The following is a 27,694-nucleotide window of genomic DNA, read 5'->3' on the forward strand; positions in this document are numbered from 1 at the left end:
CTCTCTTTCTGTGGCTTCACACAGGTTGTTCGACTTGCAAGACAGCAGGAGAAATGGTAGGTTCATGTTTTTATTATTAAAGTCAGGTGTAAGATTCTTTGTGCGTCGATTATTATCCAACGAAACATATATAATACAGGCCCGATTTTTCATATTTTTTCTAATAAATGGCAAGTAAATAAATCTAGTACCCCACTAGGCCCACTGGCATAATTGCGGAGTGCGCACAAGGAAGACCACGAAAAGTGTTCTCTTTTACACAGCTACCTGACGCTGAGATTTAAGCTATTTAGCAGATATATTAATATATTTTTCCTAAAATAAGAGATGCTTATGAGGAAAGAAACAATAGACAATCGTGTGTATTCTATACATGTTTTTCTTCCCGAACTCTGATAGGCGGTCATAGGCCTAATTAAGCCCCGTTACATATTTTTTTATTTGTTATGTCCGAATACACATACTTGCATTCTAAATATTAGGCATTTTAGGTATGCGAAAATATAACGTTTTATATGTGAAATTTGGAAATCGAGTATGCTTTAAATGCAATGATGTTGTACAAATTTCGGCTATAATTCGCTGCACACTTTTGAGGAACGACGGACGCACTGTGCCCAAATTAAAGGTGAGTCTAGTAGTTGATATTTGGTGCTTACGGCATACATTTTTAGCAAATAGTACGTTTCTAAATAGTATATAGTAGTACCCGTTGTCGTTTTAGTAAGTAGTAGGCAATACAGATTTTGGACAGAGCCTATGACTCCCATCCAACCATGACAAAATGGATTCCTAAAAAGACAGCCACTTTTGTTTTGCGTTGGGCCATAGAGATAGCATCACTGGCGCTGCCCCTGCGGTCTCTCTTTTTTTAAAGTAGTACCTTTTCTTCTTCAGGACTGGCTGATTCCTCCTAATGACCCGGCTGGACATGACTCCAACACGGTCACCAGGAAGGGTAAGCCAATGAAGTTGGAAGTCACACCCAGTTGGTCGAAGCGCTGCCCATACTGATACAGCCTTTTGGCCTCTAACGTTCTCTATGTTTGGGGCACGTTGAGGCCTTTTGGTTAAAAGGGATACAGTTTATGTCAGAATTGACCACAGGATTTACTTTTCCTAGCAGGATAGGACCTACTTCGCAGGTTAGTATAATTGGCGTAGTAGGTTGGGAAAATTAGGTTAACGTTAAGAAAAGGGTTAGGGGTAACAAAAATGCAAAAATGTGCTTTTGATGTCAAATTGGCATAAACTGTATCTCGTCTAGCGATGACCAGGTTGGGGCGTGTCCAGCCTAGGCATAATACAATATCCTGAAAGAAGACCTTAACGAAAAAGACATTGAAAGAACCTGATTACATGATCACTATAATTATGCCACATTGCTGGGTTAAATCGTTTTTTAATTTTTTTTAAACATAATAATAAATAAATAAATAAATTCTGCCATTAGTGTTTTTCACAATTATATTCGGTACAAAATGCTTTACAGAATGTCATTATATTGTCAATTTAAATCCCCAGCACTGCAGGCCAACAGTAGTTCTACTCTGCTTTTGTATTTAAACGTTTTAATATAATGTAATTTACTCTTCTTATTTACAGATTGATATGGGACCAGACCAGTCCTCTTCAGGATTCTGAGGTCTCCTCTCTGAGAGTTATAATGAGTTATCATCAGATTGATATGGGACCAGACCAGTCCTCTTCAGGATTCTGAGGCCTCCTCTCTGAGAGTTATAATGAGTTATCATCAGATTGATATGGGACCAGACCAGTCCTCTTCAGGATTCTGAGGCCTCCTCTCTGAGAGTTATAATGAGTTATCATCAGATTGATATGGGACCAGACAAGTCCTCTTCAGGATTGTGAGACCTCCTCTCTGAGAGTTATAATGAGTTATCATCAGGGGGCTGAGGGTGAAGCCATCCCTAAAAAAAGACGTAAAGTTGGGTCACCAAACAAGGATCTTGTTGAGACCATGGACCCTGATATGAAGAGGTGGGTGTTCAATTAAGCATGTGTAGCACTTCTCATGATGTCTGTTTCCATTACAGTTGTCAGGATATGAGGTGTGTTTGTGTTCTTGTTTAATACTTTTAGATCCTATGCTATAATTATGTAATAGATTAACGTGAGGATTTTGACCAGAAATACAACACACCTCTCAAATATATACCAATATGTTCATATGATTTCTATGAAAGATATTGAGTTACTGCATAGTAAATATAACATTTTATTCTATGGGAAACCTAGTCAGTTGCATAGCTGAATGCATTCAACTGAAATATGTCTTCCACATATAACCCAACCCAGAGAGGTGCGGGAGGCTGCCTTAATCAACATCACGTCATCGGTGCCCAGGGAGCAGTTGTTGTTGGGAGTTAACTGCCTTGCTCAAGGGCAGAACAGCATATTTTTCCACCTTGCCTGCTCGGGGATTCAAACCAGCGTCGTTTCGGTTAAAGGCCCAATGCTTTTAACCACTAGGCTACCTACTGCCCCTATAATGACCCTAAGCATGATGGGATGTTTTAATTCCTTTAATTCTAATCAATATAGTTGGTGTAAATAACGGAGGTGAAATCATGGGCCAGTGGTAGTGCAAATCAAATGTTATTGGTCACATGCGTCGAATACAACGGGTGTAGACTTTACCGTGAAATGCTGAATACAACGGGTGTAGACTTTACCGTGAAATGCTGAATACAACGGGTGTAGACTTTACCGTGAAATGCTGAATACAACGGGTGTAGACTTTACCGTGAAATGCTGAATACAACGGGTGTAGACTTTACCGTGAAATGCTGAATACAACGGGTGTAGACTTTACCGTGAAATGCTTTCCTACGAGCTATACAGTTTAAAAAGAATACTGAAATGAACAAATGAAATAGTAACACGAGAAATCAAATAGATACACATTTTTATGTATGTACAGTGGGGAGAACAATTATTTGATACACTGCCGATTTTGCAGGTTTTCCTACTTACAAAGCATGTAGAGGTCTGTAATATTTATCACAGGTACACTTCAATTGTGAGAGACGGAATCTAAAACAAAAATCCAGAAAATCACATTGTATGATTTTTAAGTAATTAATTTGCATTTTATTGCATGACATAAGTATTTGACACATCAGAAAAGCAGAACTTAATATTTGGTACAGAAACCTTTGTTTGCAATTACAGAGATCATATGTTTCCTGTAGTTCTTGACCAGGTTTGCACACACTGCAGCAGGGATTTTGGCCCACTCCTCCATACAGACCTTCTCCAGATCCTTCAGGTTTCGGGGCTGGCACTGGGCAATACGGACTTTCAGCTCCCTCCAAATATTTTCTATTGGGTTCAGTTCTGGAGACTGGCTAGGCCACTCCAGGACCTTAAGATGCTTCTTACGGAGCCACTCCTTAGTTGCCCTGGCTGTGTGTTTCGGGTCGTTGTCATGCTTGAAGACCCAGCCACGACCCATCTTCAATGCTCTTACTGGGGGAAGGAGGTTGTTGGCCAAGATCTCGCAATACATGGCCCCATCCATCCTCCCCTCAATATGGTGCAGTCGTCCTGTCCCCTTTGCAGAAAAGCATCCTCAAAGAATGATGTTTCCACCTCCATGCTTCACGGTTGGGATGGTGTTCTTGGGGTTGTACTCATCCTTCTTCTTCCTCCAAACACGGCGAGTGGAGTTTAGACCAAAAAGCTCTATATTTGTCTCATCAGACCACATGACCTTCTCCCATTCCTCCTCTGGATCATCCAGATGGTCATTAGCAAACTTCAGATGGGCCTGGACATGCGCTGGCTTGAGCAGGGGGACCTTGCGTGCGCTGCAGGATTTTAATCCATGACGGCGTAGTGTGTTACTAATGGTTTTCTTTGAGACTGTGGTCCCAGCTCTCTTCAGGTCATTGACCAGGTCCTGCCGTGTAGTTCTGGGCTGATCCCTCACCTTCCTCATGATCATTGATGCCCCACGAGGTGAGATCTTGCATGGAGCCCCAGACCGAGGGTGATTGACCGTCATCTTGAACTTCTTCCATTTTCTAATACTTGCGCCAACAGTTTTTGCCTTCTCACCAAGCTGCTTGCCATATTCCTGTAGCCCATCCCAGCCTTGTGCAGGTCTACAATTTAACCCTGATATCCTTACACAGCTCTCTGGTCTTGGCCATTGTGGAGAAGTTGGAGTCTGTTTGATTGAGTGTGTGGACAGGTGTCTTTTATACAGGTAACGAGTTCAAACAGGTGCAGTTAATACAGGTAATGAGTGGAGAACAGGGAGCTTCTTAAAGGAAAACCAACAGGTCTGTGAGAGCCGGAATTCTTACTGGTTGGTAGGTGATCAAATACTTATGTCATGCATTAAAATGCAAATGAATTACTTAAAAATCATACAATGTCATTTTCTGGATTTTTGTTTTAGATTCCGTCTCTCACAGTTGAAGTGTACCTATGATAAAAATTGCAGACCTCTACATCCATTGTAAGTAGGAAAACCTGCAAAATCGGCAGTGTATCAAATACTTGTTCTCCCCACTGTATATATAGTGGGGCAAAAAAAGTATTTAGTCAGCCACCAATTGTGCAAGTTCTCCCACTTAAAAAGATGAGAGAGGCCTGTAATTTTCATCATAGGTACACTTCAACTATGACGGACAAAATGAGAAAAAAAATCCAGAAAATCACATTGTATGATTTTTAATGAATTTATTTGCAAATTATGGTGGAAAGTAAGTATTTGGTCACCTACAAACAAGCAAGATTTCTGGCTCTCACAGACCTGTAACTTCTTCTTTAAGAGGCTCCTCTGTCATCCACTCGTTACCTGTATTAATGGCACCTGTTTGAACTTGTTATCAGTATAAAAGACACCTGTCCACAACCTCAAACAGTCACACTCCAAACTCCACTATGGCCAAGACCAAAGAGCTGTCAAAGGACACCAGAAACAAAATTGTAGACCTGCACCAGGCTGGGAAGACTGAATCTGCAATAGGTAAGCAGCTTGGTTTGAGGAAATGAACTGTGGGAGCAATTATTAGGAAATGGAAGACATACAAGACCACTGATAATCTCCCTCGATCTGGGGCTCCGCGCAAGATCTCACCCTGTGGGGTCAAAATGATCACAAGAATGGTGAGCAAAGATCCCAGAACCACACGGGGGGACCTAGTGAATGACCTGCAGAGAGCTGGGACCAAAGTAACAAAGCCTACCATCAGTAACACACTACGCCAGCCAGGGACTCATATCCTGCAGTGCCTGACGTGTCCCCCTGCTTAAGCCAGTACATGTCCAGGCCCGTCTGAAGTTTGCTAGAGAGCATTTGGATGATCCAGAAGAAGATTGGGAGAATGTCATATGGTCAGATGAAACCAAAATAGAACTTTTTTGGTAAAAACTCAACTCGTCGTGTTTGGAGGACAAAGAATGCTGAGTTGCATCCAAAGAACACCATACCTACTGTGAAGCATGGGGGTGGAAACATCATGCTTTGGGGCTGTTTTTCTGCAAAGGGACCAGGACGACTGATCCGTGTAAAGGAAAGAATGAATGGGGCCATGTGTCGTGAGATTTTGAGTGAAAACCTCCTTCCATCAGCAAGGGCATTGAAGATTAAAAGTGGCTGGGTCTTTCAGCATGACAATGATCCCAAACACACCGCCCGGGCAACGAAGGAGTGGCTTCGTAAGAAGCATTTCAAGGTCCTGGAGTGGCCTAGCCAGTCTCCAGATCTCAACCCCATAGAAAATCTTTGGGGAGAGTTGAAAGTCCGTGTTGCCCAGCAACAGCCCCAAAACATCACTGCTCTAGAGGAGATCTGCATGGAGGAATGGGCCAAAATACCAGCAACAGTGTGTGAAAACCTTGTGAAGACTTACAGAAAACGTTTGGCCTCTGTCATTGCCAACAAAGGGTATATAACAAAGTATTGAGATAAACTTTTGTTATTGACCAAATACTTATTTTCCACCATAATTTGCAAATAAATTCATAAAAAATCCTACAATGTGATTTTCTGGATTCTTTTTCTCATTTTGTCTGTCATAGTTGAAGTGTACCTATGATGAAAATTACAGGCCTCTCTCATCTTTCTAAGTGGGAGAACTTAGACAATTGGTGGCTGACTACATACTTTTTTGCCCCACTGTATACAGTGCATTCGGAAAGTATTCAGACATCTTACCGTTTTCCACATTTTGTTACTTTACAGCCTTATTCTAAAATGGCTTAAATAATTTTTTTCCCCTCATCAATCTACATACAATACCCCAAAACTACAAAGGAAAAAATGATTTTTTGAAATTGTTGCAAATTTATTAAAAATAAAAAACAGATACCTTAATTTAAACATTTAAAAATGTAAATTTCTGCAGCATTGAAGGTCCCCAAGTACATAGTGGCCTCCATCATTCTTAAATGGAAGAAGTTTGGAACCACCAAGACTCTTCCTAGATCTGGCTGCCCGGCCAAACTGAGCAATCGAGGGAGAAGGGCCTTGGTTAGGGATGTGAACAAGAACTCGATGGTCACTCTGACAGAGCTCCAGACTTCCTCTGTGGAGATGGGAGAACCTTCCAGAAGGACAACCATCTCTGCAACACTTTACCAGTCAGGCTTTATGGCAGAGTGGCCAGACTGAAGCCACTCCTCAGTAAACGGCACATGACAGCCTGCTTGGAGTTTGCCAAAATACACCTAAAGGACTCTCTGACCATGAGAAACAAGATTCTCTGGTTTGATGAAACTAATATTAAACTCTCTGGCCTGAATGCCAAGCGTCACTTCTGGAGGAAACCTGGCGCCATCCCTACGGTGAAGCATGGTGGTGGTTGCATTATGTTGTGGAGATGTTTTTCAGCAGCAGGGACTGGGATACTAGTCAGGATCGAGGGAAAGATGAATGCGGCAAAGTACAGAGAGGTCCTTTATGAAAACCTGCTCCAGAGCACTCAGGACGTCAGACTGGGGCGAAGGTTCACCTTCCAACAGGACGACCCTAAGCACACTGCCAAGACAACGCAGGAGGGGCTTCAGGACAAGTCTCAGAATTTCCTTGAGTGGCCCAGCCAGAGCCCAGACTTGAACCTGATCAAACATCTTTGGAGAGACCTGAAAATAGCTGTGCAGCGACACTCCCCATCCATCCTGACAGAGCTTGAGACAATCTTCAGAGAAGAATGGGAGAAACTCCCTAAATACAGCTGTGCCAAGCTTGTAGCGTCATCCCCAAGAAGAAAGGTGCTTCAAAAAAGTACTGAGTAAAGTGTCTTGAATACTTATGTAAATGTGATATTTCTGTTTTTAATTTTTTAATGCATTTGCAAACATTTCTAAAACCTGTTTTTGCTTTGTTATTATGGGGTATTGTGTGTAGATTGATGAGGAAAACAACTAATTCAATCAATTTTAGAAAAAGACTGTGACGGAAAAAGTCAAGGGGTCTGAATACTTTCCGAATCCACTGGCACAACAGGGATCACCAGATCAATGTAGAGCTATATACAGGGAGTATCAGTACCAGATCAATGTGCAGAAGTATGAGGTATTTTAGGTAGATACACTACATAGCCAAAAGTACATCTCATTCCAAAATCATGGGCATTAATATGGAGTTTGTCCCCTCTTTGCTGCCATAATAGCCTTTACTCTTCTTGGAAGGCTTTCCCCTAGATGTTGGAAAATTGCTGCAGAGACTTGCTTCCATTCTGCCACATAGCGTATAGTGAGGTCAAGCACTGATGTTGGACGATTAGGGCTCGCAGTCTGCGTTCCAATTCATCCCAAATGTGTTCGATGGGGTTGAGGTCAGGGCTCTGTGCAAGCCAGTCAAGTTCTTCCACTCCAATCTCGACAACACATTTCTGTATGGACCTCTTGTGCACAGAGGCATTGTCATGCTGACACAGGAAAGGGCTTCCCCAAACTGTTGTCTCAAAAGTGGAGGCACAGAATGGTCTAGAATGTCATTGTATGCTGTAGATTTCTCTTCACTGGAACTGGTCAACATCCGGTGAAATTGCAGAGCGCGAAATTCTAAAATACTAAATTCAGATATTTAACATTCTTGAAAATATATGTGTTATACATCAAAATAAAGCTTAACTTCTTGTTAATCCAGCCGCTGTCAGATTTAAAAAATGCTTCACGGCGAAAGCACACCATGCGATTATCTGAGGACAGCGTCCCACATACAAAACACATGAAAATCATTTTTCAACCAGGCGGGTGCGACACAAAAGTCAGAAATAGCAATAAAATTAATCACTTACCTTTGATGATCTTCATCTGGTGGCACTAACACGAGTCCCTGTTACACAATAAATGTTTGTTTTGTTTGATAAAGTCCCTCTTTATGTCTATAAACCTCAGTTTAAATTGGAGCGTTTTGTTCAGTAATCCACTGTCTCAAACAACATCCGGTGAAATTGCAGAGAGCCAAATTCAAATGACAGAAATACTCATCATAAACATTGATAAAAGATACAAGTGGTATAGATAGGCTTAAATATTAATTTACTGTTAATCCAGACGCTGTGTCAGATTTAAAAAAGCTTTATAGCGAAAGCATACCATGCGATTATCTGAGGACAGCGCCCGCATACAAACACATGAAAATAATTTTTCAACCAGGCAGGTGCAACACAAAAGTCAGAAATAGCGATATAATTAATGCCTTACCTTTGAAGATCTTCTTCTGTTGGCACTCCAAAATGTCCCAGAAACATCATAAATGGTCCTTTTGTTTGATAATGTCCCTAAAATGGCCATTTATTTGGCGCGTTTGATTCAGAAATACACCGGTTTCAACTCGCCCAACATGCCTACAAAGTATCTAATATATTACCTGTTAACTTGGTCCAAACATTTCAAACCAACCACTGGGACCCTAAAACGTAAATAATCGATAAAATTGAAGACATAATAAACTGTTGGTAATAGCGGATAAAAACAATGTGCAGCGCGTTCCTGTTCATGCGCACTAAAACAGTAGATTCTTCTTTAATTGTATTTAATTGTATTTTCTTTAATTGTATTTTTAGTATTTAGTGTTGTATTTGTTTTTGTGTGTTTTGTGTGAAGGTCTTGTACTACTAGGGGCCCTCCAGAGAGCACAGAGTCTATTTCCTCTGGTTTTCTATCAATGACGACTGACAAATCCATGGATTTCCCTCTTAATTTCAAAGGAGCAGACTCTCTACAAAACAAAGGGTGAGATTCGGATTTGAGCCCAGCTGTAAATACAGGTCTATGTTTTAATAATGATGACCTCATGAAATAAAAGATCTGTGACTTAATGCAAAACAAATATACACATCATGATAACAGATAGTTAGTTATAGGTACAGTAGGTTACCATGTAATATCATGATAACAGATAGGTAGGATACCATGTGTTATATTATCATGATAACAGAAGTTATAGGTAGGTTACCATGTGTTATAATATCATAATAACAGATAGGTAGGATACCATGTGTTATAATATCATGATAACAGAAGTTATAGGTAGGTTACCATGTGTTATAATATCATAATAACAGATAGGTAGGTTACCATGTGTTATATTATCATGATAACAGAAGTTATAGGTAGGTTACCATGTGTTATAATATCATGATAACTGATAGGTAGGTTACCATGTGTTATATTATCATGATAACAGATAGGTAGGTTACCATGTGTTATATTATCATGATAACAGAAGTTATAGGTAGGATACCATGTATTACATTAGCATGATAACAGATAGTTATAGGAAGGTTACCATGTGTTATATTATCATGAAAACAGATAGGTAGGTTACCATGTGTTATATTATCATGATAACAGAAGTTATAGGTAGGTTACCATGTGTTATATTATCATGATAACAGATAGATAGGTTACCATGTGTTATATTATCATGATAACAGATAGATAGGTTACCATGTGTTATATTATCATGATAACAGATAGGTAGGTTACCATGTGTTATAATATCATGATAACAGAAGTTATAGGTAGGTTACCATGTGTTATATTAGTTATAGGTAGGTTACCATGTGTTGTATTATCATGATAACAGATAGATAGGTTACCATGTGTTATATTAGTTATAGGAAGGTTACCATGTGTTGTATTATCATGATAACAGATAGGTAGGTTACCATGTGTTATAATATCATGATAACAGAAGTTATAGGTAGGTTACCATGTGTTATAATATCATGATAACAGAAGTTATAGGTAGGTTACCATGTGTTATAATATCATGATAACAGAAGTTATAGGTAGGTTACCATGTGTTATATTATCATGATAACAGAAGTTATAGGTAGATTACCATGTGTTATAATATCATGATAACAGATAGATAGGTTACCATGTGTTATATTATCATGATAACAGATAGGTAGGTTACCATGTGTTATATTATCATGATAACAGATAGATAGGTTACCATGTGTTATATTATCATGATAACAGAAGTTATAGGTAGGTTACCATGTGTTATATTATCATGATAACAGATAGGTAGGATACCATGTGTTGTATTATCATGATAACAGAAGTTATAGGTAGGTTACCATGTGTTATATTATCATGATAACAGATAGTTATAGGAAGGTTACCATGTGTTATATTATCATGATAACAGATAGGTAGGATACCATGTGTTATATTATCATGATAACAGAAGTTATAGGTAGGATACCATGTGTTGTATTATCATGATAACAGAAGTTATAGGTAGGATACCATGTGTTATATTAGTTATAGGTAGGTTACCATGTGTTATATTATCATGATAACAGATAGGTAGGATACCATGTGTTATATTAGTTATAGGTAGGTTACCATGTGTTATATTATCATGATAACAGATAGGTAGGATACCATGTGTTATATTAGTTATAGGAAGGTTACCATGTGTTATATTATCATGATAACAGATAGGTAGGATACCATGTGTTGTATTATCATGATAACAGATAGGTAGGTTACCATGTGTTATATTATCATGATAACAGAAGTTATAGGTAGGATACCATGTGTTATATTAGTTATAGGTAGGTTACCATGTGTTATATTATCATGATAACAGATAGATAGGTTACCATGTGTTATAATATCATGATAACAGAAGTTATAGGTAGGATACCATGTGTTATATTATCATGATAACAGAAGTTATAGGTAGGATACCATGTATTACATTAGCATGATAACAGATAGTTATAGGAAGGTTACCATGTGTTATATTATCATGATAACAGATAGGTAGATTACCATGTGTTATATTATCATGATAACAGATAGGTAGGATACCATGTGTTATATTAGTTATAGGAAGGTTACCATGTGTTATATTATCATGATAACAGATAGGTAGATTACCATGTGTTATATTATCAGGCCATGTGTTTGAGTTTGAGTTTATTTTATTTTTACAGGGACAGTGCACATTAATCAACGTTTCCGTAAAAGTGCCGGTTTTAGCCAGCCGGCTAATTTTCAACCGCAGTCCCTGGGCAGGTTATTAAAAACAATATCAATATAGACAATCATTGAGCAGTAAGAACACGCAGAGCAACATAGGACAAGCAAGACGTAATATACAGACAGAGCGACATAGGACAAGCAAGACGTAATATACAGACAGAGCGACATAGGACAAGCAAGACGTAATATACAGACAGAGCGACATAGGACAAGCAAGACGTAATATACAGACAGAGCGACATAGGACAAGCAAGACGTAGCATACAGACAGAGCGACATAGGACAAGCAAGACGTAGCATACAGACAGAGCGACATAGGACAAGCAAGACGTAGCATACAGACAGAGCGACATAGGACAAGCAAGACGTAGCATACAGACAGAGCGACATCGGACAAGCAAGACGTAGCATACAGACAGAGCGACATAGGACAAGCAATACGTAGCATACAGACAGAGCGACATAGGACAAGCAAGACGTAGCATACAGACAGAGCGACATAGGACAAAAAGCAGCACAAAAAAAATCATAAAAGCAACAAAGTGTTTCCACACCTCACAAACAGACAACATGGAAAGCGACAATACACAGCTAGGGATTATGATCACAAATCTGATTGACCTTTAGCCATGTATTCATACATTTTGTGAAAGTGTGATAGGTGGTGCAGTTATGTGTGTCTGATGGCAGTGTATTCCAGACATGGGAAGCTCTCACAGAGAAAGCGGATTTACTGAAGATGCTTTTCCTTAAGGGACAGTCACCTCTCATGGCAGACCTTGTGGATCTGCTGCCATATGTTTGGGTTTTCTGTTTAACAAAACTACTGAGTGGAGGGGGAGCCAGGCCATTTAGGATCTTGAATACAAGACATGCGTCGGTGTATTGCACAAGATTTTCCCAACTCAGGAGCTCATGCTTTCTGAGGATGTAACAGTGATGATGGCTATTGGGCTTCCTATCAAGCACTTTGAGAGCCTGTTTGTCGACAGACTGAATAGGTTTTAATGTTGTACAGCAAGCTTGGTTCACTAGTCAAGCAGTATGTTAAGTGGGGGAGTATCATAGATTTGAAGTAAGTTTTGCTACCTCTGTAGTCAAACAATTTCATATAAATCGGGAAATGATCTAGGTTGAATTTGGTTATCTGAATGACCCTTTTCACATGCTTTTTAAAATAGAGGTTGGAATCAACTATGATGCCACGGTACTTAAAATCAGATACCACCTGGAGCTTCTGAATGGATCAGGTTCTTTTTATCAATGTATTTAATAACTGTTATTTCCAATTCCCATCAGGCCAGGAGAGGTACCCTGTGATATCTGCTCTGAGGTCCAAGCTGTGAAGTTCTGTCAGACCTGCAGTGTGTCCTACTGCGGGGCCCACATCAGACAGCACTATACAATACCTAAACTACAGAAACACACACTGGTGGATGTGACTGGAGACCTGGTGCAGAAACTCTGTCAACATGTCTACAGTCCTCTGGAGGTGTTCTGTAGGACAGACCAGATGCTGATCTGCAGTCAGTGTGCAGAGACAAACCACAAAGGACATGATATGATCTCCCATGAGATAAAGAATGCAGGAAGACAGGTAACTACTGGGGTTCATTTGGAAGACAGGTAACTACTGGGGTTCATCTGGAAGACAGGTAACTACTGGGGTTAATCTGGAAGACCGGTAACTACTGGGGTTAATCTGGAAGACAGGTAACTACTGGGGTTAATCTGGAAGACCGGTAACTACTGGGGTTCATCTGGAAGACAGATAGCTCCTGTGGTTAATCTGGAAGACAGGTAACTACTGGGGTTAATCAGGAAGACAGGTAACTACTGGGGTTCTCTTTTCTTTCGGGGTTGTTCAGTGCAGTTCCAGTAAATGTCTGAACACTCCTTAATTAACACTAGAACCGTTGGGACTCGAGGCATCCCAGTTTGGGCCGTCAACATTCTAACAGACCAATAAAAACATTTCATATGTGCTACGGCAACAATAATCCTTTGGCTGTGTTCATGAAGATCTTAGTATTATTAGTTCTGATTAGGATCTGCAATTATCTGCTGCTGAGGAAGTGGCTACTCTTCCTGGGGTCCAAACAGGAAACAAAACACAAAGTAGTATATATTGCACTATATTTATGTTACAATTAAATAACGTGGCAGACATAATACAATACATAATACAATACAAAATATAGAATGTCTGTCTCTTCACAGTCCCTGTTGTAAGGGCTTATTGTGATCTGTTTTTCATTCTGGTTTTATTGCTATCTTAAATTACATGGGAAAGGGGATAACTAGTCAGTTGTACAACTGAACGCATTCAACTGAAATGTGTCTTCCGTTATTTGAAAGTATCACAGCAATCCATGCTTTGGTTTAGTTTTCCTGGCACTGTTTCCACATGCACGTTTTTTTTTCTCGCATTTGTGGCTCAAATCCAATTCAAGTCATGGGATATTAGCCTTTTACACGTATCATGTCCAAATCATCCAAAAGTACTGTATCTAAAATTGATTGTGAAGCTCAACGAGGTCACTTGTAGATGATTTGAACATGATGTGTGAACAAGGCTAATATTTGTCCCATGACTTTAATGAGATGTGTACAATAATTGCTAAAATGTTAGCATGTGTCAACAGTGCCAATGAAGCTAAACCAAAGCATGGATTGCTGTCATACCGTTTCCATTGACTGCTTAGAGGACTAAGGAAAACAATATTTCATTTTGTAATTTGGGGGAACTACACCATCATGATTTTGTTTAGGCATGTCTTAAATATTATTGAACTAAATGTATTTAAAAAGTACAGAATAGGAGTTTTATTATGTTACTATTATGTTATTAGTTTCAATATAGTTGATGTGTAGTTTTGATGGGCTATTAGTCGGATGTGCAGCCGGATGAAGGAAGGGATGAAGGAAGGGATGAAGGAAGGGATGAAGGAAAGGATGAAGGAAGGGATGAAGGAAGGGATGAAGGAAGGGATGAAGGAAGGGATGAAGGAAGGGATGAAGGAAGTAATGAAGGAAGGGATGAAGGAAGGGATGAAGGAAAGGATGAAGGAAAGGATGAAGGAAGGGATGAAGGAAGGGATGAAGGAAAGGATGAAGGAAGGGATGAAGGAAAGGATGAAGGAAGGGATGAAGGAAGGGCTGAAGGAAGGGATGAAGGAAGGGATGAAGGAAAGGATGAAGGAAGGGATGAAGGAAGGGCAGGGGGAGAAGAACGTCCTCCTAAAACGGCTTATAATACATTATGTTTGTGATATGTAATTATAGTTTTTGTACGATTTTATTTTTATATAATACACTTAACAAAAATATAAACGCAACATGCAACAATTTCATTGCTTTTACTGAGTTACAGTTCATATGAGGAAATCAGTTAAATTCATTGGGCCCTAATATATGGATTCCACATGACTGGGAATACAGATATGGATCTGTTGGTCACAGATATCGTACAAAAGGGGCCTCACAATGGGGTTCAGGATCTCGTCATGATAGTTTTGTGCATTCAAATTGTCATCAATAAAATGCAATTGTGTTGGTTGTCCGTAGCTAATGTCTGCCCATACAACAACACCACTGCCTCCGTGGGGCACTCTGTTCACAATGTTGACATCAGCACACCGCTCGCCCAGAAAACATCATATACGTGGTCTGCGAAAAATACGATTTCTGTGCAATGGAGCATTTCTGGGATCTTTTATTTCAGCTCATGAAACATGGGACCAACAATTTACATGTTGCGTTTATATTTTTGTTCAGTGTATTTTCTCAAACAATAATAACCAAACATAATACAATAAACAGACGCACAGAAATGTCAACAAACATCAGTGACATCACACCTGCTCAGATTCACATGTTCCCACCCATACACATCATGTATGTCTCACAACCACACTCCCCCTCCATCTCCTGGAACCTTCCTGTGCTTGTAGCACTCTATGCCATACAGCCTCAAATTACACTGTTCTCTGGAGCCCACACCTTTTCAATATTTAAATAATAATGCATTTCATTCGTCCACTGTTTTAGTGATGGAGCATAATTTGATTTCCAGTTTTTAAAGTTGAATTTTGTTCAAAATCATTAACGAGAAAGGTACTGTATGGTCCACCCCATTGGGTATCTCACCGCTCCCTCAAATACCATGTCTTGAAATATGCAGATAGACAGATTAACAGTTAACATTGTAAAAGTTGTGATATCGTCATTTTAACAACGGCAGTGTAATACATTGACTTATTTAGGAAAAGTCAAGGATGGAGGGGGACATGACTCTAAAAATGGACTATTACAATGTTAAATTCACAACGTTGTTCAAAATACGTCATCTGCACTCTCAGCGTTGCAGAAGAATATCAAAAGCAGTTGATGTATCTTTGAAAAAACATCTGTTTTACATTTAGCAAAATATTTTGTTTTGAAGAAATTACTAATTCTAATTTTGTTTTCGCAGCCTAAGAGTTTTGATAGAGACCAACACACAACGTTGGCCGCAGATGATGGTATGTACAGTTTACAGTATGTGGAAACAGAATAAACTGACCCAAAAAATATTATTTCATTTGAATCTCAATTTTATAGGATACATTTTGTAATACGTCAATTGTTTTCCTTTAACTGCTGGTATAAATAGTACAAATGTGTGTTTGGAATGTCAATGAAGTCTGTTTTTCAATCCCCCGTTATTCCTTCACTAGTGCTGCCCCCTCCTGGTGACATCCAGGTCCTGTTGCTGACATCAGACTCTGTGTCTCTGAGCTGGGGTCCTCCTGAAGGGTTGAAGGGACCACAGAAGTTCAGAGTGACCTGGGGTTGTGACGTGGAACCGTGCAGTATAGGGGTGAAACATGTTCATGAAGTTGAAATAAGCAGACTCAACCCTGGTAAAAAGTACCAGTTCAGTGTGGCTACAGAGGGAGAAGATGGAAGCCAAAGCAGATGGATCTCAGCATCCCTATCCGCAGGTACAGTGGGTCTCAGCATCCCTATCCACAGGTACAGTAGGTCTCAGCATCCCTATCCACAGGTACAGTGGGTCTCAGCATCCCTATCTGCAGGTACAGTGGGTCTCAGCATCCCTATCCACAGGTACAGTGGGTCTCAGCATCCCTATCTGCAGGTACAGTAGGTCTCAGTATCCCTATCCACAGGTACAGTAGGTCTCAGCATCCCTATCAACAGGTACAGTAGGTCCTCGCCTCCCTATCCGCAGGTACAGTAGGTCCTCGCCTCCCTATCCACAGGTACAGTAGATCTCATCCCTATCCACAGGTACAGTAGGTCTCAGCATCCCTATCCACAGGTACAGTGGGTCTCAGCATCCCTATCCACAGGTACAGTAGGTCTCAGCATCCCTATCCACAGGTACAGTAGGTCTCAGCATCCCTATCCACAGGTACAGTAGGTATCATCCATATCCGCAGGTACAGTAGGTCTCAGCATCCCTATCCACAGGTACAGTAGGTCTCAGCATCCCTATCCGCAGGTATAGTAGGTCTCAGCATCCCTATCCACAGGTACAGTAGGTCTCATCCATATCCGCAGGTATAGTAGGTCTCAGCATCCCTATCCACAGGTACAGTAGGTCTCATCCATATCCGCAGGTACAGTAGGTCTCAGCATCCCTATCCGCAGGTACAGTAGGTCTCAGCATCCCTATCCGCAGGTACAGTAGGTCTCATCCATATCCGCAGGTACAGTAGGTCTCAGCATCCCTATCCACAGGTACAGTAGGTCTCAGCATCCCTATCCGCAGGTACAGTAGGTCTCAGCATCCCTATCCGCAGGTACAGTAGGTCTCAGCATCCCTATCCGCAGGTACAGTAGGTCTCAGCATCCCTATCCGCAGGTACAGTAGGTCTCAGCATCCCTATCCACAGGTACAGTAGGTCTCATCCATATCCACAGGTACAGTAGGTCTCAGCATACCTATCCGCAGGTACAGTAGGTCTCAGCATCCCTATCCGCAGGTACAGTAGGTCTCAGCATCCCTATCCGCAGGTACAGTAGGTCTCAGCATCCCTATCCGCAGGTACAGTAGGTCTCAGCATCCCTATCCGCAGGTACAGTAGGTCTCATCCATATCCACAGGTACAGTAGGTCTCAGCATACCTATCCGCAGGTACAGTAGGTCTCAGCATCCCTATCCGCAGGTACAGTGGGTCTCAGCATCCCTATCCGCAGGTACAGTGGGTCTCAGCATCCCTATCCGCAGGTACAGTGGGTCTCAGCATCCCTATCCACAGGTACAGTAGGTCTCAGCATCCCTATCCACAGGTACAGTAGGTCTCATCCATATCCGCAGGTACAGTAGGTCTCAGCATACCTATCCGCAGGTACAGTAGGTCTCAGCATCCCTATCTGCAGGTACAGTAGGTCTCAGCATCCCTATCCGCAGGTACAGTAGGTCTCAGCATCCCTATCTGCAGGTACAGTAGGTCTCAGCATCCCTATCCGCAGTTACAGTAGGTCTCAGCATCCCTATCCACAGGTACAGTAGGTCTCAGCATCCCTATCCGCAGGTACAGTAGGTCTCAGCATCCCTATCCGCAGGTACAGTAGGTCTCAGCATCCCTATCTGCAGGTACAGTAGGTCTCAGCATTCCTATGCGCAGGTATAGTAGGTCTCAGCATCCCTATCCACAGGTACAGTAGGTCTCATCATCCCTATCTGCAGGTACAGTAGGTCTCAGCATCCCTATCCGCAGGTACAGTAGGTCTCAGCATCCCTATCCGCAGGTACAGTAGGTCTCAGCATCCCTATCTGCAGGTACAGTAGGTCTCAGCATTCCTATCCGCAGGTATAGTAGGTCTCAGCATCCCTATCCACAGGTACAGTAGGTCTCATCATCCCTATCTGCAGGTACAGTAGGTCTCAGCATCCCTATCCACAGGTACAGTAGGCCTCAGCATCCCTATCCGCAGGTACAGTAGGTCTCAGCATCCCTATCCGCAGGTACAGTAGGTCTCAGCATCCCTATCCACAGGTACAGTAGGCCTCAGCATCCCTATCTACAGGTACAGTAGGTCTCAGCATCCCTATCCGCAGGTACAGTAGGTCTCAGCATCCCTATCCACAGGTACAGTAGGTCTCAGCATCCCTATCCGCAGGTACAGTAGGATAACTTGTGTTTTTATTCAGACTACGTTTTAGTCATTTTGCAGACACTCTTATCCTGAGCAATTAGGGTTAAGTGCCTTGCTCAAGGGAAAATCAACAGATTTTTCACAGAGTCGGGGATTCCAGGTCCTGTTGCTGATATCAGACTCTGGGATTTAAACCAGCGACCTTTCGTTTACTGGCCCAACACACTTAACCACTAGACTACAACTGTGCTGAACAATGTGGAACAAAGTCAACCTGTCTCTACAACCATCTGCACTAGTAAGAGATCTTCCCCCAACTACAGCCCATCATCTCTTTACCAGTAACTAGAGAGATATATCTTTACCAGTAACTAGAGAGATATATATTTACCAGTAACTAGAGAGATATACATTTACCAGTAACTAGAGAGATATATATTTACCAGTAACTAGAGAGGTATCTCTTTACCAGTAACTAGAGAGGTACAGTGCCTTGCGAAAGTATTCGGCCCCCTTGAACTTTGCGACCTTTTGCCACATTTCAGGCTTCAAACATAAAGATATAAAACTGTATTTTTTTGTGAAGAATCAACAACAAGTGGGACACAATCATGAAGTGGAACGACATTTATTGGATATTTCAAACTTTTTTAACAAATCAAAAACTGAAAAATTGGGCATGTAAAATTATTCAGCCCCTTTACTTTCAGTGCAGCAAACTCTCTCCAGAAGTTCAGTGAGGATCTCTGAATGATCCAATGTTGACCTAAATGACTAATGATGATAAATACAATCCACCTGTGTGTAATCAAGTCTCCGTATAAATGCACCTGCACTGTGATAGTCTCAGAGGTCCGTTAAAAGCGCAGAGAGCATCATGAAGAACAAGGAACACACCAGGCAGGTCCGAGATACTGTTGTGAAGAAGTTTAAAGCCGGATTTGGATACAAAAATATTTCCCAAGCTTTAAACATCCCAAGGAGCACTGTGCAAGCGATAATATTGAAATGGAAGGAGTATCAGACCACTGCAAATCTACCAAGACCTGGCCATCCCTCTAAACTTTCAGCTCATACAAGGAGAAGACTGATCAGAGATGCAGCCAAGAGGCCCATGATCACTCTGGATGAACTGCAGAGATCTACAGCTGAGGTGGGAGACTCTGTCCATAGGACAACAATCAGTTATGTTTGGCGTAAAAGCAACACAGCTGAACACACCATCCCCACTGTCAAACATGGTGGTGGCAGCATCATGGTTTGGGCCTGCTTTTCTTCAGCAGGGACAGGGAAGATGGTTAAAATTGATGGGAAGATGGATGGAGCCAAATACAGGACCATTCTGGAAGAAAACCTGATGGAGTCTGCAAAAGACCTGAGACTGGGACAGAGATTTGTCTTCCAACAAGAAAATGATCCAAAACATAAAGCAGCTCGAGCTGTTTTGCAAGGAGGAATGGGAAAAAAATTCAGTCTCTCGATGTGCAAAACTGATAGAGACATAACCCAAGCGACTTACAGCTGTAATCGCAGCAAAAGGTGGCGCTACAAAGTATTAACTTAAGGGGGCTGAATAATTTTGCACGCCCAATTTTTCAGTTTTTGATATGTTAAAAAAGTTTGAAATATCCAATAAATGTTGTTCCACTTCATGATTGTGTCCCACTTGTTGTTGATTCTTCACAAAAAAATAGAGTTTTATATCTTTATGTTTGAAGCCTGAAATGTGGCAAAAGGTCGCAAAAGTTCAAGGGGGCCGAATACTTTCGCAACTCACTCCAGTTCTCTGCTGCCTGTGACTGGAACGAATTGCAAAAATCGCTGAAGTTGGAGACTTGTATCTCCCTCACCAACTTCAAACATCTGCTATCTGAGCAGCTAACCGATCGCTGCAGCTGTACATAGTCTCTCGGTAAACAGCCCACCCATTTTTACCTACCTCATCCCCATACTGTTTTTATGTATGTACTTTTCTGCTCTTTTGCACACCAGTATCTCTACCTGTACATGACCATCTGATAATTTATCACTCCAGTGTTAATCTGCTAAATTGTAATTATTCGCCTACCTCCTCATGCCTTTTGCACACAATGTATATAGACTCCCCTTTTTTTCTACTGTGTTACTGACTTGTTAATTGTTTACTCCATGTGTAACTCTGTGTTGTCTGTTCACACTGCTATGCTTTATCTTGGCCAGGTCGCAGTTGCAAATGAGAACTTGTTCTCCACTAGCCTACCTGGTTAAATAAAGGTGAAATAAAAAAATACAATAAATAAAGAGCTAAACCGTGGTAAAGAACTTCCAGCATCTCTCATGCCAAATGGAGCAAATGGTCAGCTGCTCTTAAATATCCCCTGTGCCAGCACAACTGACTAATGAGGCAACAGGTGAAACACATCCTGTACAACGAGGATGATTCCAATCAGGTCAAACCCAAACAGAACCATCCTCAAAAACAAAAATGAGCAAAACCCCAAAACCTGCGTATAATATGTTGTAATATGTTTCTGGAGTTAAACTGTAGCCCTGACAATAATATATTTCCCCTTAGTACCCCCTGTTCCAGACCAGCTGACTGTTGACTCAGTGGATACCACATCAGCTGCTGTTAGCTGGAGCCAGCCACCAGGATTGGACCAAACCCAACATCATTACAAGATCTCCTACCGCTGTCCAGGGACAGAACAACACATCACTACCACATCTTCACACAGCATCACTCTTTCTGACCTGCAAGGTGGTACTCAGTACTCCGTCACTCTCTGCACTGTGCTGGAAGATGGAAGGCAAAGTCAACTGGTGTCAACAACCCTCATTACAAGTAAGGATGTTCCCTAATTATAAAAAATGTAAAAAGTAAGATGTTTATTTACACGGAACCCAAACCGGCATTAAACATTAAACATGTATGGCAATTTATCTAGTTAGCTTGCACTTGCTAGCTAATTTGTCCTATTGAGCTAGCTTGCTGTTGCTAGCTAATTTGTCCTGTGATATAAACATTGAGTTATTTTACCTGAAATGCACAAACTCCTCTACTCCGCCAATTAATCCACACAAAACGGCCAACCGAATAGTTTCTAGTCATCTCTCCTTCTTCCAGGCTTTTTCATCTTTGAACTTATATGGTGATTGGCATCTAACCGTTCATAGTATTACCACGACAACCGGCAAAACATTTCGTCTTTCAATCACCCACGTGGGTATAACCAATGAGGAGATGGCACGTGGGTACCTGCTTCTATAAACCAATGAGGAGATGGGAGAGGCAGGACTTGCAGCGCCATCTGCGTCAGAAATAGAAAGGAGTTCTATTTTAGCCCTTGGCATCGCAGACGCTCGTTGGCGCACGCGAGCAGTGTGGGTGCAATAATTGAATAACATGGATTTCTACATTTATTTTGTGACGCTCGCGCACGTGACGTGTCCGGTCTGGTCAGCATGTTAACCCATCCACCACCCACCTCTTCGGGGGACATTTTTTAAATATATTTATAAATATTTATAAATATATTTTTTTACAGCTTTTCTGCTACTTATACATACATTCTACACATACAATTTACATACCTGGTACTTTTATATACAGCAATCACATAATAATACATTACCAAACATAAACTCTTTAATCCCACCACTCAGCCACTCTCAACCCATCCTTCCTATCACCATAGACCTCAGCTCTTTAATCCCACCCCTCAGCCACTCTCAGCCCATCCCACCTATCACCATAGACCTCAGCTCTTTAATCCCACCCCTCAGCCACTCTCAGCCCATCCCACCTATCACCATAGACCTCAGCTCTTTAATCCCACCCCTCAGCCACTCTCAGCCCATCCCACCTATCACCATAGACCTCAGCTCTTTAGTCCCACCCCTCAGCCACTCTCAGCCCATCCCACCTATCACCATAGACCTCAGCTCTTTAGTCCCACCCCTCAGCCACTCTCAGCCCATCCCACCTATCATCATAGACCTCAGCTCTTTAATCCCACCCCTCAGCCACTCTCAGCCCATCCCACCTATCACCATAGACCTTAGCTCTTTAATCTCAACCCTCAGCCACTCTCAGCCCATCCCACCTATCACCATAGACCTCAGCTCTTTAATCCCACCCCTCAGCCACTCTCAGCCCATCCCACCTATCACCATAGACCTCAGCTCTTTAATCCCACCCCTCAGACACTCTCAGCCCATCCCACCTATCACCATAGACCTCAGCTCTTTAATCCCACCCCTCAACCACTCTCAGCCCATCCCACCTATCACCATAGACCTCAGCTCTTTAATCCCACCCCTCAGCCACTCTCAGCCCATCCCACCTATCACCATAGACCTCAGCTCTTTAGTCCCACCCCTCAGCCACTCTCAGCCCATCCCACCTATCACCATAGACCTCAGCTCTTTAGTCCCACCCCTCAGCCACTCTCAGCCCATCCCACCTATCACCATAGACCTCAGCTCTTTAATCTCAACCCTCAGCCACTCTCAGCCCATCCCACCTATCACCATAGACCTCAGCTCTTTAATCCCACCTATCACCATAGACCACCCTCATTTGGTTTCCATGTGCCATATATTTTTCAATTGTGCTGTGATGTTTTACAAACATTTAGATCCTTTCTAGTCAAAGAGTATCCACAGATTGTGAGTTTAAGATGAAAACCTTTCCTACGAGTATTATTCTATCATTTATTGAATATGGCTTTTCATATCACCCAACACTGTTATTTGTAAGGTTCATTTTAAGCGAATGTTGTAATGAAGTAACCTACTTAAATATTATCTCTGGTGTCAAACTGACTAGTTATCTAAATGACTGTAATGTAAATGAAATAATCATAATGGATGTGTCAGAATAGGATGTAAAGGTACAGTATCTTCCCTGATGAGAAATATATGATGGTGATTTTCCTGAATATTTCATATTTCCTGATCTTCCTTTCTATTTACAGGATCCTATCTGATGGATCTGTTGTCAAAGACTGGACTGGAAGATCATTATGAAAACAAGCTGACGTTAAGTACTGTCCTTGAGATAAATGCTGATACTACATCAGATGAACCTCTTACCACTATGCAGGCACTTCCAGGGGCCTTCCTGAAGAAATTAATGATGGCAAATCTGAATGCTAGGAGTGTCAAATGTATGTCCTCTGACACAGATGTTTCATTTCCGGGTACAGACCGTTTTGAGAATCTAAAAAGTGACTCTGCTAACAGCGATGTCATTAATCCACTGGACCTGATAACTGCCCTGTTTCTGTGTTCAGATGGTTTCCTGCAGCAGGAGATGGTCCAGAAAATGTCCATCTGTCAGTTTGCTGTTCCTCTGCTGCTGCCCAACTGTGACACAGAACAAAGCACTTTGATGCTGTGGGCCTTGAGGGACATAGTGAAGAAGTTTAGACTCTCTTCCCAAACATCCACAAAGGCTTTTGTGGAGGAGAGAATTGTACTCTCTGATATTCCCATGGTGTCCTTTGTTAGGTTAGGTGAGATTAGAGTGTCCAAGTCTCAGATCTTGAACAAGTTGCTTAGTAACCCTCAGCAGTACCATGACACATTTGTTCATCATGATATGGAATGTGGCGACATCCCCCATAGAATTTCAGATGGTCTGGTTGAAATCAACTGGTACCTTCCATGTGGGAACAGAAACATAGACATCTTCACTAAGCCTATGGTGGTGGCCAATCTCAGAGGAGACATCAGGTCCTTTAAAACACAGTTCTCCTTTCTGTGTCAAACATCAGCTGCAGTTTACATTTTCACTGATGATTTAAAGGCAGATCTCAATTTGTTGAAAAGCAAAAACACAAAATCAGAGTTATTTCTGGTCGTCAACTCTCAGAGAAAATCATTCAGAGTAGACACATTAAAACAAATGATCACAAACTGCAGTATCAATGAGCAAAATGTGATTGTTAAGAAAAAGAAAAACGATGCAGAATTTGTCAAAACGCTGCAATCATCTGTTGGTGACATCATTGAAAATAGTCCAGACCGGTTGACAGTGGAAAACATGACTGACATAGCTCGTCACAGTGGGATTCTGGTTGATGAAGACCGCCATGACTGTCAGAGTGCCAGGAAGATGGCAGATGAAATCACCAGCAACATCACAGACACAGTCAAATTTAAAGACAAACAGCTACCCTTACAGGGGCAAATCTGGAAAGAGCTTTCCCAGTTGGAGAAAGAGCGATGTAGGCTGAGAAAAGCAGGGGATCAAGACATTGAACACTACAGGAGCTCTCTGAATACAAAAGAGGAAGAGCTGAGAAAGAAACAATATACATTTGACATGTCAGATGCAATGGAAAGCTTCATTTCAGGATTGTCAGGTTCAGGACCTGAGCGTTCCTATTTCCTCAAATGGATGCGGATAAATCTGGACAATCTGTCACCAAAGAACCTGTCTGCTTTGCGGGACCAGTACAAAGATCTTTGCCAATATTCTCCGGAGAGAAAAGACGACATTAAAGATTTGGATAAGCAATTATCTGACTGTTCCTTGGGTCTTGAACACTTCCTGCGTGAGTTGGGCCAGTTATATGAAGCTGTCTGCTCCCTCCCTGAAGACAGTCCTAAAAGGAAACAGATGGAGCATCTCCCTGGATTGTGTGCTCAGATGCTGTTGGATGGTTTCCCCATTGAGCTTGTGGATGGAGATGCATCATATATCCCTCTGAAATGGATATCAGCTGTTCTGACTGAGCTTCATAATCTTGTGGGCTCTAACAGCAAGATCCTGGTTGTCTCAGTTTTAGGGGTCCAAAGCACTGGGAAGTCCACTCTCCTCAACACCATGTTTGGGGTCCAGTTTGCTGTCAGCAGTGGAAGATGCACCAGAGGGGCCTTCATGCTACTGATTAAAGTCAACAAAGAACTCAAGGAGGAGCTGAAATGTGACTTCATCATGATCATTGACACAGAGGGGTTGAAATCACCAGAGTTGGCTCAACTAGATGATAGCTATGAACATGATAATGAACTGGCCACACTGGTGATAGGACTCAGTGATGTCACTATCATCAACATCTCCATGGAGAACTCCACAGAGATGAAAGACATTCTGCAGATTGTTGTTCATACCTTCCTCAGGATGAAGGAAGTGGGGAAGAAGCCGATATGTCATTTTGTGCACCAGAATGTGTCAGACATGTCTGCTCATGACAACAACATGAGAGAGCGGAAGAAGTTGTTGGAACAGTTGAATGAAATGACCCAGGCAGCAGCCAGAATGGAGAAGAAGGAGAATATCACCAAGTTCACTGATGTGATGAAGTATGATCCAGACACTAGCAGCTGCTACATCCCAGGACTCTGGCATGGGACTCCCCCTATGGCTCCAGTCAATGCTGGCTACAGTGAGGCTGTGTATGATTTCAAAAAGAGCTTGATGCAAGACTTAATCAAATGCCAGAGTAATGATGACATGACACATTTCCTGAAGTGGACAGAAAGCTTGTGGGAGTCTGTCAAATTGGAGAAATGAATTTTCAGTGTCTGAAACAGCTTGGTTGCAGATGCATACACCAGTTAATGCTTTAAGTACAATGGTTGGGAACGGTTCTTCAAGAAGGACATTTATTCCTGGATAATGGGTGCTGAAAGCAGAATATAAAACAGATCCAAACCCCCAAATGAGCATATGAATCGTGCTGAAGGACTTGTCCTGTCATCCCAATGGTGGATGCAGTTTATTACCGTCACTAGGACAGCAGAATCCCTGCCCATCAGGTTCTAAGTGTTCTAAGTTACCAGTTAGAATAGTAGAATACACAAGGTGCAATTTAGAAATGTGGTTTTATATCAGCAGTTTTTCTCTTGTTATGCAAGTCACTGACAGTCAGTCATTTAGCCCATGTCAGCAAAACAAAGATTGCTAAGTTAGTTTAGCGGCCAGCTATCTAAACTATTATGGTTGAATTACCTGCTGGGGTCTCCTATTGATTTTGTCAGTCTAACGCCGATATTATATAAAAAAAATGTAATTAAAAAATGATATTATATTAAATCAAATGTATTTATAAAGCTCTTTTACATTAGCAGATAATTATACACAAACCCAGCCTAAAAGCCCAAACAGCAAGCAATGCAGACGTAGAGTCATGGTGGCTAGAACAAACTCCCTAGAAAGGCAGGAACCTAGGAAGAAACCTAGAGAGGAACCAGTCCTCTTCTGGCTGTGCTGGGTGGAGATAATAATCATACTGTTGACTACTAGTTGACTTGGACTGGAGTATGAAGACAAATCTCAACATTAGAAAAAATACATTCATATAATTTGTATAAACAGCTGGATTAAAATTAAATGAAGATTATGCTCATTGGGATGAATTTAATGAAACAAGGATATCTATTTACAAGAGGGAAGTGTAACTAATTATGAAAGAAAGGTCATTTTGTTTGTTTGAGGTTCGATATTGTATATTATCTTTGGTTTGATTCAGTTTTATCTTGTATACCATTCATACAGTCTTTGAAGGACTAGCCCAGTGATGGACTAAAGGGGTCCATAGATCAGTGCAGACTGTACATACTGTGATTGTAAATATTGTCCATTAGATTTACATCCATAGAGATGTGATTCTATATGTAATGCTATGTTTTACACCTTTACAAAAAGCCTCTGAAACAGATACATACATACTTGTTTAAGGCTTTTGTATGTTTGTAAGCAGAGAACATCTTAGTCCTCGTCTTTAGAAAGGAAGTTGCATTAAGGGCTACTTTAGTTGCATGCATGTTAAAATATTCATTTCCGTCATGTAACAAGTTCATTATTCCATTGTCTGTTTATTTGCCTGAGATTTGTCAAATGTAAAGAATGTATACACATCTGATTTCATAAAAAAATATCTGCATTATTTTACTTTAGAAAAATGCATAACCAATGATTCATCACCTACTTAACATCAACATTTATCATTGAAATAATTTTTATATATCTAATTCCAGCATTATTTTATTGTAGAATAATCCATGTATCATATCCTATGATTATCCTATGATTAATCTACTTATCATCATCATACTAACAACGATGTATACCACTTATCATTGAAGGACTTTTTAAATAAAA

The 27,694-nt window shown here is 41.2% G+C and overlaps 1 pseudogene; it reads left to right on the forward strand.

The window, feature by feature from the left end:
- On the forward strand, nt 1-27,694 carry LOC118936774 (annotated as a pseudogene).

Source organism: Oncorhynchus mykiss, chromosome 10, assembly GCF_013265735.2.
Source record: "Oncorhynchus mykiss isolate Arlee chromosome 10, USDA_OmykA_1.1, whole genome shotgun sequence".
NCBI lineage: Eukaryota > Metazoa > Chordata > Actinopteri > Salmoniformes > Salmonidae > Oncorhynchus > Oncorhynchus mykiss.